At 41.2% G+C, this 12784-nt stretch overlaps 1 protein-coding gene across 1 annotated transcript in view; it reads left to right on the forward strand.

The window, feature by feature from the left end:
- The window catches only part of DCC (DCC netrin 1 receptor), a gene marked incomplete at both ends in the record, with an annotated part of 936944 nt that overhangs the window by 371163 nt on the left and 552997 nt on the right, over positions 1–12784 (forward strand). The gene's annotated exons all lie outside the window — the stretch shown is intronic.

Consider the following 12784-nt stretch of genomic DNA (forward strand, 5'->3'; position numbering starts at 1 on the left):
TTGAAACCCCAGGATAGCCGGGCAATTGAGACTTGTTTGCCATTTATGCTAGTGAATAAGATAAGGATCTGAGGCTTCAAAGGTGAGGAGAGTAATTCCCAAGATGATAAGAAGAGCAGAAGTTTGGTAATTGGATGTCTGCCCTGCCAAACAGATAGGTCATTCAGATAAAAAGTTATCTCTGATAATAGCTCTCTTTCTGGGCCACAAGCCCTATCAAAATTATTTCAAGTGGTTAAGGAAGAAGTAAACTTCTTTCTTGTTTGCCTTCAGCTCAAAATAATGCACTGGCCACTGTGGCACATTTTGGGGTAACAAATTCTGATCCTCTTCATAGTCTTTCTAAGGCAAGATTTTGATTTTCTTTTACATTTGTGTTTTTATAATAAAGGCCAAGTTTACATTTTTTCATTTATTTCTTGAAAATCAAGAAGAGAAAAGGCCAACTAAATTGCCTTTACTTGAGTTGCTATTTTATTCAGTAGTGTATTTTTTTTCTTCCCTATTACAATACTAGTAGATGTTTCAAGATGCAAATTGACGCATTCTGCTTTTAAATAACACAGGCATTATAATTAAAATTCTCTTGTGTTTAAAAAAAAATAATTAGTTACTTGAGGAGTTGTTTCAATGTATTCCCTTCCAGAGTGCCTCCCATTTAAATGAGTTATGACATAATTAGTGAAAGCACACTATGGTGAGAGAAGCTGGAATCACCTCAGTAGAACGGAGCATTTTGTGAAATGATAACCTGACCTTTACGTTTTTACTTAAAAGGAAACAGAAAAACAAGCTTGTATTAAGAGAAGGGAGAATAAACTACACTGCCTCGGGTCACTCAAATGTTATACAGTGTAAAGGAAACAGCAGGAAAAATGTTCATATTCCTTTTCTCTACAAGAACAAATATGAGAATCTTGCCTAGAAGGTCAAGTTCACCCAGTGAAGCAGTTTGGAAAATGTATCCCAGGGCCCTTGAATATTCTCAGATTTCTGTTTTGGGAAGGTTCTGTTACAGAGCAGAGCTTTTCATTTTAAACAGATAGGGATATTATTTATTCTCAAACAATAAGCAAGAATTTAACAATTCTTTATTTAACAATTTAATACAAATGGTTCTGTCTCCATAATTCTTAATTATCTCCACTTTGCTAAATGTTCCTATTGTTTTGTAGTTAAAACAGGAGAAAGTGTAAGGAAGAAATGTGGTGTTATAAGTAATGTGTATGTGTCTTAATCTTATAATTTTTGTTTAATTTTATTGTCAAATAAAACTGGGATAATCACTAATATTACCCAAATGCCCACTTACTTGCACACTCCCACACCCTCAAGTTAAAGAATTGCATTTGTAAAAGTAGGTCTTTAGTTGCCCCCTTCCTAAGTCAATTAACTCTGCAGTAAAATTAACATAGAAATATATTCCTAAAAATAATGCAGAGTGAAAAGACATCATCTACATTATAAAAATTGCAAGGAGCATTTGACAGGGCTTTTTATAGTAGAAACATCAACAAAATAACTTTTTAAAAAATCTTTCAACCTTTCATTTCCTTTTCTTTGTTATGAATTCTAATTTATGTGGCAATGGAAATAGCTAATTATTCACTCTAAAAAATCAGTATTTTAAGAGCACTGTTCTTTTGTTCAACCCTTAAGCTAGCTACAGTGTGATTTTTGCAGGTACTGTCATTTCAATGGAGTAACCAAAACCTCTCTTGTATTTTAGAAGATCCCTTTGGAATACAAAAGCTTGATTTTTTTTTTATAAGTGTCAGGCTAACAAAGACTTAAATCAGGATAAGTAGATAGATCAGGTGACATAATTATAAATCTCTGATGAAATTATGACTGGTAATAAATTTAATAATTCATTTTTACTTTTATGAACCCGTCTCTGGTACTGATTTTTCCTGTCATGTTTTTTATGTCTATGCTAAAATTTATTATTTAAGTTTAATATTGCCTCAAGACCTTTGAATTAAGATATTTGTGTCACCTACAAAATTTTCCTATAAAGCAAGTTTAGAGAATATTCTAGAAAGTAAGTTAGAATGAGAAGGCAAGTCTGAGAGCAGATAAAACCCCCCTCTTGGCTGCACCACCATAAATACACCCCTGGCTTCTGTAATCTCGCTGGCTTCTTAGCAGATGGACAGTGAGATGCTGGGGAGAGGGAGGGCTGTGTGCGTGCTCACATGGCACTCTTGCCCAAGGTCTGGTCTGGAGACTTCCCCCTAGGCACAGATAAAGAATCCAGCCCTCCTCTGTAGCTTAGGCAACAGGCCTTCAGAGCGAACTGCAATGGGTGTGGAAAGCCCGGGAAATACCTGGAAGCTTAGCATGTAACCTAGAAAGAATGTCTAGAATGTGTATGCATGCCACATGTGGGAGACAAAGAACCTAGGGAAGTATATAAGGCAACGCCCCAACACTTTCAGCATCAGCCTCTAGAGGGGACTCCGCTGAGCTAGTAGTGGTGTGAATAAATAGTCCTTTTCTGAACCTCCCCATGCCTTTGGCTTGTTGCTTCCCGCTGGCCTGATTTCTGCCATAACAAGAAGAAATCATGGAAAATCTCATGTCTATAGTCTCTATATCATAAAACTTTTTTTGTCAGGATCAGTATATATAGATGAAAGTACTGAGTACCATTAGTGAAAACACTTACTCATCTTCCTTTAAGAAGTTATTATCTTTTAATAGTCTAATTTTATACTTATAATGGATATCTATATATTTGATAATAAGCAGTGTAATATATTGGTCATTTCTCCCATAATGGCTAATTAAATATGTCTACTATTGAAAATCAAAATATAGCTGAGTAAATTGAGGATCTAGTGCTTCATTGAAAGATTCAGAATGGATCAACATCATATCTAGCAAAGAATAAGGAGCTACAAGGAGCTGTACTAAATGGCAGGGTTTTTTATTTTAGAGAAAGAGGGTGGAGCCTCCTGCAAGGAGTGGACTATTTCAGGCCATGTCCTACTCCCTTAGGAGGAGGTAGGGTGTCCTTATCAGGTAGATGACCTCACTGGTGCTGACCAGGAAATTCCGTTCCACTGGCTAAAGGTTACATTCCTGGGAGAGGCTGACACTGCAGTTACTTTAGGCATAAAGTGTTGGTTGTGTTGGTTTGTTGACTTGGGGCTTAGCACAAATGACTCCATTTGGGCTTATTTTTTTAATACTATTATTCTGAAGAGGTGAGAATTAAAATAAGAGTTGATTCCTACTGAATAGGTAGCCATTGAGATACACAAAGGAGCCAAATATTCTTGATGTAGAATGTCTAGAATGTGTATGTATGAAAGAACCTTGAGTCATGAGTTTAGCATAAAACAACAATGAAAAATGTTTTGGATACCAAATAAATAATCACAGTAGGTCTCAAATCTATTGCCTCATTTCACAGTGTACTAAGAATGATTACACACACACACACACACACACACACACACACACACACACACACACTAGAGGCCCAGTGCAGGCAGGACATTCATACATTCATGCACTAGCAGGGAGAGGGGTCCCCCAGCCCAGCCTGCGCCCTCTTGCAGTCCGGGAGCCCTCAGGGGAATGTCCAACAGTCGGACATCCTTAGCACTGCCATGGAAGCGGGAGAGGCTTCCACCACCATCGCTGTGCTCGCCAACTGTGAGCCTGGCTCAGGGCTTCTGGCTGAGCAGTGCTCCCCCTGTGGGAGCCCATGACCACCAGGGGGCAGCTCCTGTGTTGAGAATCTGCCCCCTAGTGGTCAGTGTGCGTCATAGTGACCGGCCATTCTGCGGTTCAGTCAATTTGCATATAGGGTTTTATTATATAGGATATATATATTTATATTATATTTTTTATAATATATATATATATAAAATGAAAGTTCTTTGGAGACTATCTATTAAAAGACAAACCTAATGCTGTAGCCCTAGAGGACAAAGTCACATTGGAAAACCATCCAAAGCATCCTACTAGAAGCAGCCCTTTTGTGTCCACAATCCGTCACAGATTTTTAACTGGGGCTTGTTTTTAAATGCTATGAAGATATGGGAACACCTGCTCTAACTGGACCTTATAGAGCAGTGGTTCTCAACCTTGGCTGCACATTAGAATCACTTGGGAATCTTTTTAAAGTCCTGATTTCTGGGCCTCATCCTCCGGAAATTCTGTTTCTTTGTTACTAATGTTGTGGCCCCTCCCCATCACAAAGAAACAGAATTTCTGGAGGATGAGGCCCAGAAATCAGGATTTTAAAAAGATTCCCAGGTGACTCTAATGTGAAGCCAAGGTTGAGAATCACTGTTATAGAGCTTCAGGGCTGTAATATTATGACTTATAATAAGAAATACATATATGGTTTTCATCCTTTCTCAGGTATGGGGCTCCTAAAACCCTTGACATTTCTTAAGTGCTGAGAGTGATAAGGTGTCTTATTGTTAATTAGGTGACTTTTGGAACCCGTTGAAGAATGGGGGCTAGTTGCCAGGGGAAACGACCATGTGATTAAAGGGCAGGAACTTTCAGGCCCCCCATGACCTCCATTAAGGTTCAAGGGGAAGGAGGTAGAATCAATCACTGGTATTCAATAATATAATTAATCATGTCTTTGTAATGAAGCCTCCATAAAGAAAGCCAAAAAAAAGGTGGGGGGGGGGGATACTGAGAGCTTCCTGTCGATGAATCAGTGGAGGCGCTGGGAGAGAACTGTGCCTGCACCCAAGGGCATTCCTTGCTCTTTGCATCTCTTCCATCTGCTATTCCTGAGCTGTATCGTTTTGTCATAAATCGGTGACCTAGTAAGTGAAATGTTTCTCTGCGTTCTGTGATCTGCTCCAGCAAATTAATCAATCTCAAGGAGTAGCTGGGAACCAGTAGGTCAGAGTGCTGGGGTTTTGATGGGGGAGGCAGTCCCGTAGGACTGAGCCCTTACCCTGTGGGATCTGCTGGTTGTTAGGATTGAGTTGAATTGTAAGGACACACAGTTAGTGTTCAGAGGTGTGGTGCTGGTGTTGAGTCCTCTTCTATCATACTTGTGAGTTGGGTCCAGGAACCCAAAATAGGGCCCTCATTTCGGGAGAGTGGTGAAGTGTTGGGGTGGAGTGTGTAATTCAGAATTTAGGGAGCTCAGGTCAGAGCAATTGCATCTAAATAGTGTGATAGATTTAGGCAGCGGTGGGGGATGTGTGTGTGTGTGTGTGTGTGTGTGTGCGCGCGCGCGCGCGCGCAGGAGAATCTGTATTCTATTGTCTGCGTATTTCCCATTATGATCTTCAAACAATTGGATTTACATTATCTCTATAAACTAACCTAGGTCAGCCACAGATATTTAGACATAATACAGAGCATGCACACACGCAAACACACACGCTCACACACCTTTCCTTTAGATGACTTTCTAAGCCTCTAGGTCCTAAATCTGATGAAGAATAACACAGTCATAAAAATCTACTGTTTGATTTGTAACCCCTTTACTTTTCTTGTTATATTATACACATTGTTAAAAATTGCAAAAAAAAAAAATACCAAAAAAATTTGGTTCTATTGTAACCCTGAAGCTTTACCACCCTTAAAAAAAGCTGCACACAAGGTTTCATTTGCTGATATTTCACCTGGAGGATTTCACCAACTAGGAGTCTAGTTAAGAAAGTGTGTTGAAGATTAATAAAGCCGATACAGCTTCGCCATTAAGTTTCAGTGACGGTTGATTTTATTGGATGGGATTTTTGTGGTCCCTCTTGCAAGGAGAATTCATCTCTGAAGACAGAAACACGACATAAAACATAATTAGTATGATCCAACCACTGCTTCCAGGGGCATCCTTTGGGTCCCATGGGCATTGGGCACTTCATGAGTGAATATTGTAGCTATTTCTCTAAAGTTATTCTCATTGACTATCAGCCCAGGAGGAGCCTGGGTTTGGAAGATGTAGCTCCAGATAAAGTTAATCTTCCCTTTAACCCCCACCCCCCACCCGCCCCCCGGCACAAAGATGCACATTGCACATACCTGGGATTTGTCTATTCGTTTTTTATTAAGAAACTAGAGGCCCGGTGCATGAAAATTCATGCACTGGAGGGGGGGGGGGGGTCCCTCAGCTCTGCCTGCCCCCTCTCACAGTCCGAGAGCCCTCAGGGGCAGTTGGCAACCCGGCAATCAGGGGAAGGCAGTGCCCCCATCACACCTCTGCTGCTGCCACAGCCAGCAGTGCAAGCCTTAGCCAGCCCTGGTTATTGAGCCTCGGGCAGCCCTTGGTGGCTGGGGGACTGAGGGCAGGTCCGGCCACACTGTGTACCTACTGACTCCCCCCTTCCCTCCTCCCCCCCACCGCTAGGCTGAAAGGAGTTGACATTGTTAATAAACAGCCACCATGCTTGCCTCACTTGAGAGAATCTTATATATAGAAGCCTAGAAGGAAACATCTACGTTCTAGAATTTCCCTATACTGATATGTGTGTTTCCTGCTTTCTGTGGAAGGAGGCTTCTAAGAAGCAGGTGTCACTCCATGAAATGACTCAGGGTTGATGTTACCCTTAAGCCCAAACCAAGTATCCCCAGGTGTTACATACGGTGTACTATCAAAATGGCATTTGGGCCCAGCCAGTGTGGCTCGGTTGGTTGAGTGGCATCCCATGCACCAAGAGGTCACCAGTTTAATTCCCATTCAGGGCACATGTCTGGGTTGCAGGCTCAATCCCCAGTAGGGGGGTGCAGGAGGCAGCCTATGGATTAAAAAGTAAAATAAAATAAAAAAGTGAAAAAAAATAGCATTTGGTGAAGATAATCAAGTCATGCTTAGCAGAGGGCCTGAGACTTAGAAACAGCTTAATAAATGAAAAATAAGAGAATTAGGGTAGCATTAAAGACATCTGCCTAACAATGTAATTGCCCAGTCAGTGTATCGGAATTCTATAAGTTAAGAAGAAGCTGGAGCTAGGTACCCTGTAAGCAAACAGGAAAAGAGCATCCCATGAAGAAGCCCTCTTTACCTGGGAGGGGCATATGTCTTCATGCCCTGCAGGCTCTGTGACTGTCTGGCCTCTTTCCCATCCAGAGTCCTGTCTTCCACATCCAGATGGCCCCGTGCTAACATGTGAGTTTCTCTGTGCCTGCTTAACGCTTTTAGCACCAACACTGTAGGATCAACACCCCTTCCTGAAGGATCAATAATGACTGCGCTGAAAGTATCTGGATAATATTCAGGGATTTGGTTTTATTTTTGACTATAATTCTTTTAATTCTCAGTTAGAAGAAGTCTGAGTAGTGTTTGTTGTGGTTTTGAAGAGCTTTCTCCGGACCAGCAAACTTTGGGGACTCTTCCTTCTTTTTCTGGGAAGGCATGTGAACTACAGATTGGCCAGTTACCCCAGTTGACCTTCAGCATATCATGAATGTAAATGGTCATTTAAGATACAGAAAATGTCACTGAGGTTAAGAGAGTTATGTTAATGATCTGACTTGGATTAACAGCTATGCTTTCATATAAATCTTGAATATTTGTAATAGTTTTAGACAATTACTCCCTATTTCATGCTTGTTGTTTCCTTCTGTTCAGAAATGTAAGCGGTCATCCTATTTTGCCAGAGATTTTAAATGTTTCCTCCAACAACCACCTATTTTTTTTTCTAAGTCTCTGCCCCACCCCCACCCCCCCAATTTGTATAAGTATCTACAGTAGGAGTGTTCCTCTTTAACAGAAAAAAAAAGGCTCTTTGAAAGGCTCTCAGAAAATATTTTAATGACCAGCATTATTTAGGTTGCTTGTGTAGCTATGTAAGTAATCTCAGTCCTCTCTTCACCAGAATGTGTACAACTTAACATGTCTTTCAAAAACGTGAATAAGGTTACAAGATAATGCCGCCACCATCATCATGGCCATACATTGGGAAGGGAAGGTGAGTGTGAAGCTGGGAATGTGCCTGTTCGGCCCAGTGACAATAAAAAGGATGTTTATGAATGAAATAGCCCCCCACATGGCATTATGCACTGGAGGAGGCAAGCAATTTGGTGAAGTGAAGGGTGGTAAATGTTTTAATTTTCTCCTATGCCAGTAAAATCTTGTAAAACACGGTGACATATTAAATTTCTCATACTAGAAGGGCTCCCGCAGCCTGTCAACATTTTCATTATAAACTCCATTTCCAGAGCTTTATAACTCAGCTTTAAGAATTCACTCTGGTCTGACATTTGAAGTGCAAGGTCTTACCTGGGGAACATGTGTTTCGCATGTTTGAGAAATTATGAGTTTATCCATTTCTCAGTGTGTAATCAGTAACCTTTTCATACTTTTTCACTTGGCTCTGTGTCTCAGAAATTGGAGGCAGCAGGCTTACATGTGGTAGGTCGCCGATGGTGGTGGTGGCCTGGACCATCTACAATCGTGGTCAACACAGGTCTGGGCTGGTGATTCTCATCCCTAAGACTCACATCCACACTAATCCCTCACCTCATTGTACAAAAAGCAGGAAGATCTCTGCACTACACACAACATTTTAGACTAGACTGTCTGCTATCCAGGGAGTATTTTATTCCAAATCTCTGCAGAGAAGACCCGGATCGGCTGGAAAATTCTTAGTCCCTAGGCTGTTTATTTCACATTCATTTATTTTGCGGATGGTGTAAGACCTTTTGCTGAAGCTTCATCACATTCATTCTGATCTTGCTGGGGTTTTGCTAAGTCTTATTTGTGAGTGTGTGTGTGTGTGTGTGTGTGTGTCCGTGCGCTCACACGCACTATCATATTTAGCACTCAGGTTTTCAGTCCATATTATTTAATCATACGGACATCCTTTTGACACTTTGAAATGTCTGCAGTTATCTCTGAAGGAATTACTTTTTGAAAAATAATCAGAAAAGAGGAAGTAAAGAACAAAGAAGAAACAGAAGAGAAAATACATGCTGCCTTTTGGCCATCAGGCCTTGCAATGTCTTGAGGATTGACTACTTAGCATTGCTTCCCAAAAAGAGCCACCATAGGCTATGTAGAAGAAAGCGGAGTGCCCTCAGGAAAAGGTGTGGTATCAGGTCTAAGTTGTTTCAGAGAATTCTAGGAGATTACCACTTCCTGGTATATATTCAGCATGATTCCAATTCTACTTGCTTGCATTATATTTTTATGCAGCTATCAAATTCATGTTAAAATGTGAGAAGCATCCAGTGTTTAATCCCAACACTTGTATTTATTGTGTGAGGACAAACTCTGTGCCAGTTATCTAAAAACATCATTTCTACCCCCTCACAACCACCCAGCATGCAGTGGCTCCCGATAGGAAGCTGAGGGACAGGAAGTTTAATTAATTTGTCTCCAAGACACGTTCAGAACCCAGGTCTTTCAGACCCCAAGCCACATTCCCATATTCTTTATGCTATTATGCTTTCCTTTATCTGTACAAAGATATTTGTTTTTATTCCATATTTTTATCAGAATCATGCTATGCCTAACCCTGCAAGTGGCTTATATTTTTCCAATGAAAAAATGTTAGAATAGGAAGGCTGGCCCTCCAGTTAAAAAAAAGAGGAAAGGACCAAAGGACTGAAGTAATCTAAGTTTAAACAAGGAATCTGACTTCCTTTTCAATTTCAACTCAGCCATCTCTTTCTCCCTTCTCTCTCTTAGTCCCATTGCAATGAATGGAGTAATCACCTATAGACCCTTATCCCAGTACCCCATGGTTAAGCTCATTCCTATTCATTCTTCAGAGCTCTGTTTAGATGCCACTTTTTCTGGGACATCTGTTGAATGTTTTAGGTCTTACTGCTAACCACCATTAGGGCACCAAGCCTTAAGTGTTCTTTACAACAATTGCAGATCAGAATTTTATTATTTCTTTAGCATCTGCCTACCCCACTAGGACTTAAGCTTCATCAGTGCAGGGAAAGCTGTGTCTGTCATCTTCCCTGAGGTGTTCACAGTGGGCATGGTATTACCGTGTCCTAGTGCCCTACTAGGGCTGTGGGCAGGAACTGAACTTGAACCCGTAAAGAGTGAAAAGAGATCTGCAGGACATGAAACTGAGGGCAAGCCCCTGATTCCCGGGTCCCAGGACTTCTCTGTTTATCTGGGAGTCAAGTAATCAAATTGTGAGTCAAAAGACTTTAGCTATTACTGTACAGCAACTACCCGGACAGTAGGGCATTGGAGAGCCATGGGATCTTGGATTTGGAAAAGATGACATTCTGCATGTAGTAGGCAAGGCTTTTTATAACCATCTGAAACCCCGAGTATTAAAGGATTCAGAGCTCATCTTCCTTCCACACCCTTTGCTTTGGTTCCTATAGATCAGTGATGGCGAACCTATGACACGCGTTTCAGAGGTGACACATGAACTCACTTTTTTGGTTGATTTTTCTTTGTTAAATGGCTTTTAAATATATAAAATAAATATCAAAAATATAAGTCTTTGTTTTACTGTGGTTGCAAATATCAAAACATTTCTATATGTGACATGGCACCAGAGTTAAGTTAGGGTTTTTCAAAATGCTGACACGCCGAGCTCAAAAGGTTCGCCATCACTGCTATAGAGGATCCCCACAGAAGGAGGAGGGTAGGATAGTCCCTGTTCTCAGCCTCTCCTCCCGTTGGGCTTGCACAGGGAACATGTGGCTTTCAGCTTTTCTGTTTAAGGAATCATCTGCTTTCCCTTTCAGAAAGCAGTTCTCACGTGTTTCCCCGTGTGCTCTCAAGCCTCAGTGGGCCTGATTTAATCAGCATCATCTGGGAGGAGCTGAACCCGGGGGTGGCCCATCAGCAGAACTGGTGCCAACCGTGAAGCAGGCAGGAGGTGCAGAACATGCACCGCTATTGTTAACGCAGCCAGGAAAAACTCTAGTTCACGTCAAATAAATTCAACATCCAAAATATTAAATAAATTGCTAATTATGTTACAGTTCTTTTCAACTTTAAATGTTAATTATTTATCAAATTCAAAGGGAACATGCCCAAGCCCTTGGTTAGCTGGCACTGCTGATTTCTCTAGTGCTCCCCTGCTAGGTGGCCGCTAGGCTCCTCCCAGAAGGTGGGCGGAGTCACATTTTCTACCCTGCCCTGCAGGAGTAGACAGAAGGGCTGGACACTTTCTCTTTTTTTTTAAAAAAAAAATATATATTTTATTGATTTTTTTTTACAGAGAGGAAGGGAGAGAGATAGAGAGTTAGAAACATCGATGAGAGAGAAACACCGATCAGCTGCCTCCTGCACATCTCCCACTGGGGATGTGCCCGCAACCCAGGTACAAGCCCTTGACCGGAATCAAACCTGGGACCTTTCAGTCCACAGACCGACGCTCTATCCACTGAGCCAAACCGCTTTTGGCTGGACACTTTCTCTTCATAGAAAAACTGGCGAGGCTGGGCCCAGAAGCCAAAGACACTGGGAGCATTTCACTGTCACTGATGTGGGAATAGAGATGGAGACATGGTCCCAGCGAGGCCTCCAAGGAAGTTTTCTCTGTGCTGTTGTATCTCTTTGAGGGAGGTGGGAATTTCTTCAAGAGCAAAAGCCTCCTGTAACATTGAACTGTTCTCTCTCTTATTTTAATTAATTCCCCAGGGCAGTGCTTTTCAAATTTGGATATATCGGAATCTTCTGGAGGAACTTGCTAAAAATACCAGGCGTTGCCCTACTTCAATGAGGCTGTTTTCTTGACTGGCTCCCCAGGTGGTTCTGAAATATACCAATGCTTAATATGTTTATAGTCTCAAGTTTATGCAAAGTAGCACCATGTTGTTACTTTATGACCCTCCCCTCCTTGTATTTCATCGTGTAGGTATATACTCTGTGGTATCTTCTTTTTACTTACTATAGCTGAATTTTTTTATTATTAGAAGCTATTGTTTATCACATCCTCTTTATTAAAATATAATGACAAACACTTAGGTACATGGTAATTTCATCAGTTCATACTGAACACTTCTTGGTTTAAGAACTTCATGTTAACAGTTACTCTTTCAAGAATATTCCATTGTTCCATGATTAAAAACAGCCAGTAAGCCATGAATATCAGGAGAAAAATAGCAAGAGGTTTGGAAGTGTGCATTGTGGGGCACCAGCAATTTGTTTCTGAAAGAGCCTGATTAAATGCCTCTCTGTGTATAGCCATGCTTTATGGCACAAGTGATGTGATGATTTGTGTGAGAGGTTTAATAAGTTTAGAGTTGAAAATTTATTCTGCTTTCATTTCCTTCCCTTTGGCTGATAGTTAATGTCTACGGTACTACATCAAAGAAACTACCATGCAAGGTCCTAATAAGAATACGCTAATGCAACGGGCAAAAGCCTGTCTCTAGGGTCAGTGTCAGAGCTGGCTGCATTCTCCATTTAAAGAGATAAGAGCTCAGATTAAATAAGACCCTCTCTTCGAGGAGCTTTCAGTCCAGCAGAGCATATGATCCATCACAGTGTTTCTGTGTTCTTGTTTTGTTTGTCTTCCGATGTATTTGTTTTTTCTTTATGATGAAGACTCGGTGGAAATGGAAACTGTCCAAGGAATTGTTTAGCGTCTCCTTTCACATCTCTCGCCTCCAACATTGAGGTCATGGTGCACGGTCTACGCCTAGCTCTGTCTTGCTTCTCCTGAATATTTCCTGGTCCAGTACACATCCAAGTGTATGCCAATTATTTTCATTGCCAAGAAAATGAACTTTGCAAACTGGTCAATTGCTTTGGGTCCAGAGTGCTATGGACATAACTCTTTGATGGTGGGTTGACTGTATGGTCATGGATATCATGCCATGATACCGCGAACCTTTTATACTTCTGATGGGGAGAGCTCCCCACTACCTC

This window comes from Myotis nattereri (genome assembly GCF_964212035.1).
Source record: "Myotis nattereri genome assembly, chromosome: 8".
Classification (NCBI taxonomy): Eukaryota; Metazoa; Chordata; class Mammalia; order Chiroptera; family Vespertilionidae; genus Myotis; species Myotis nattereri.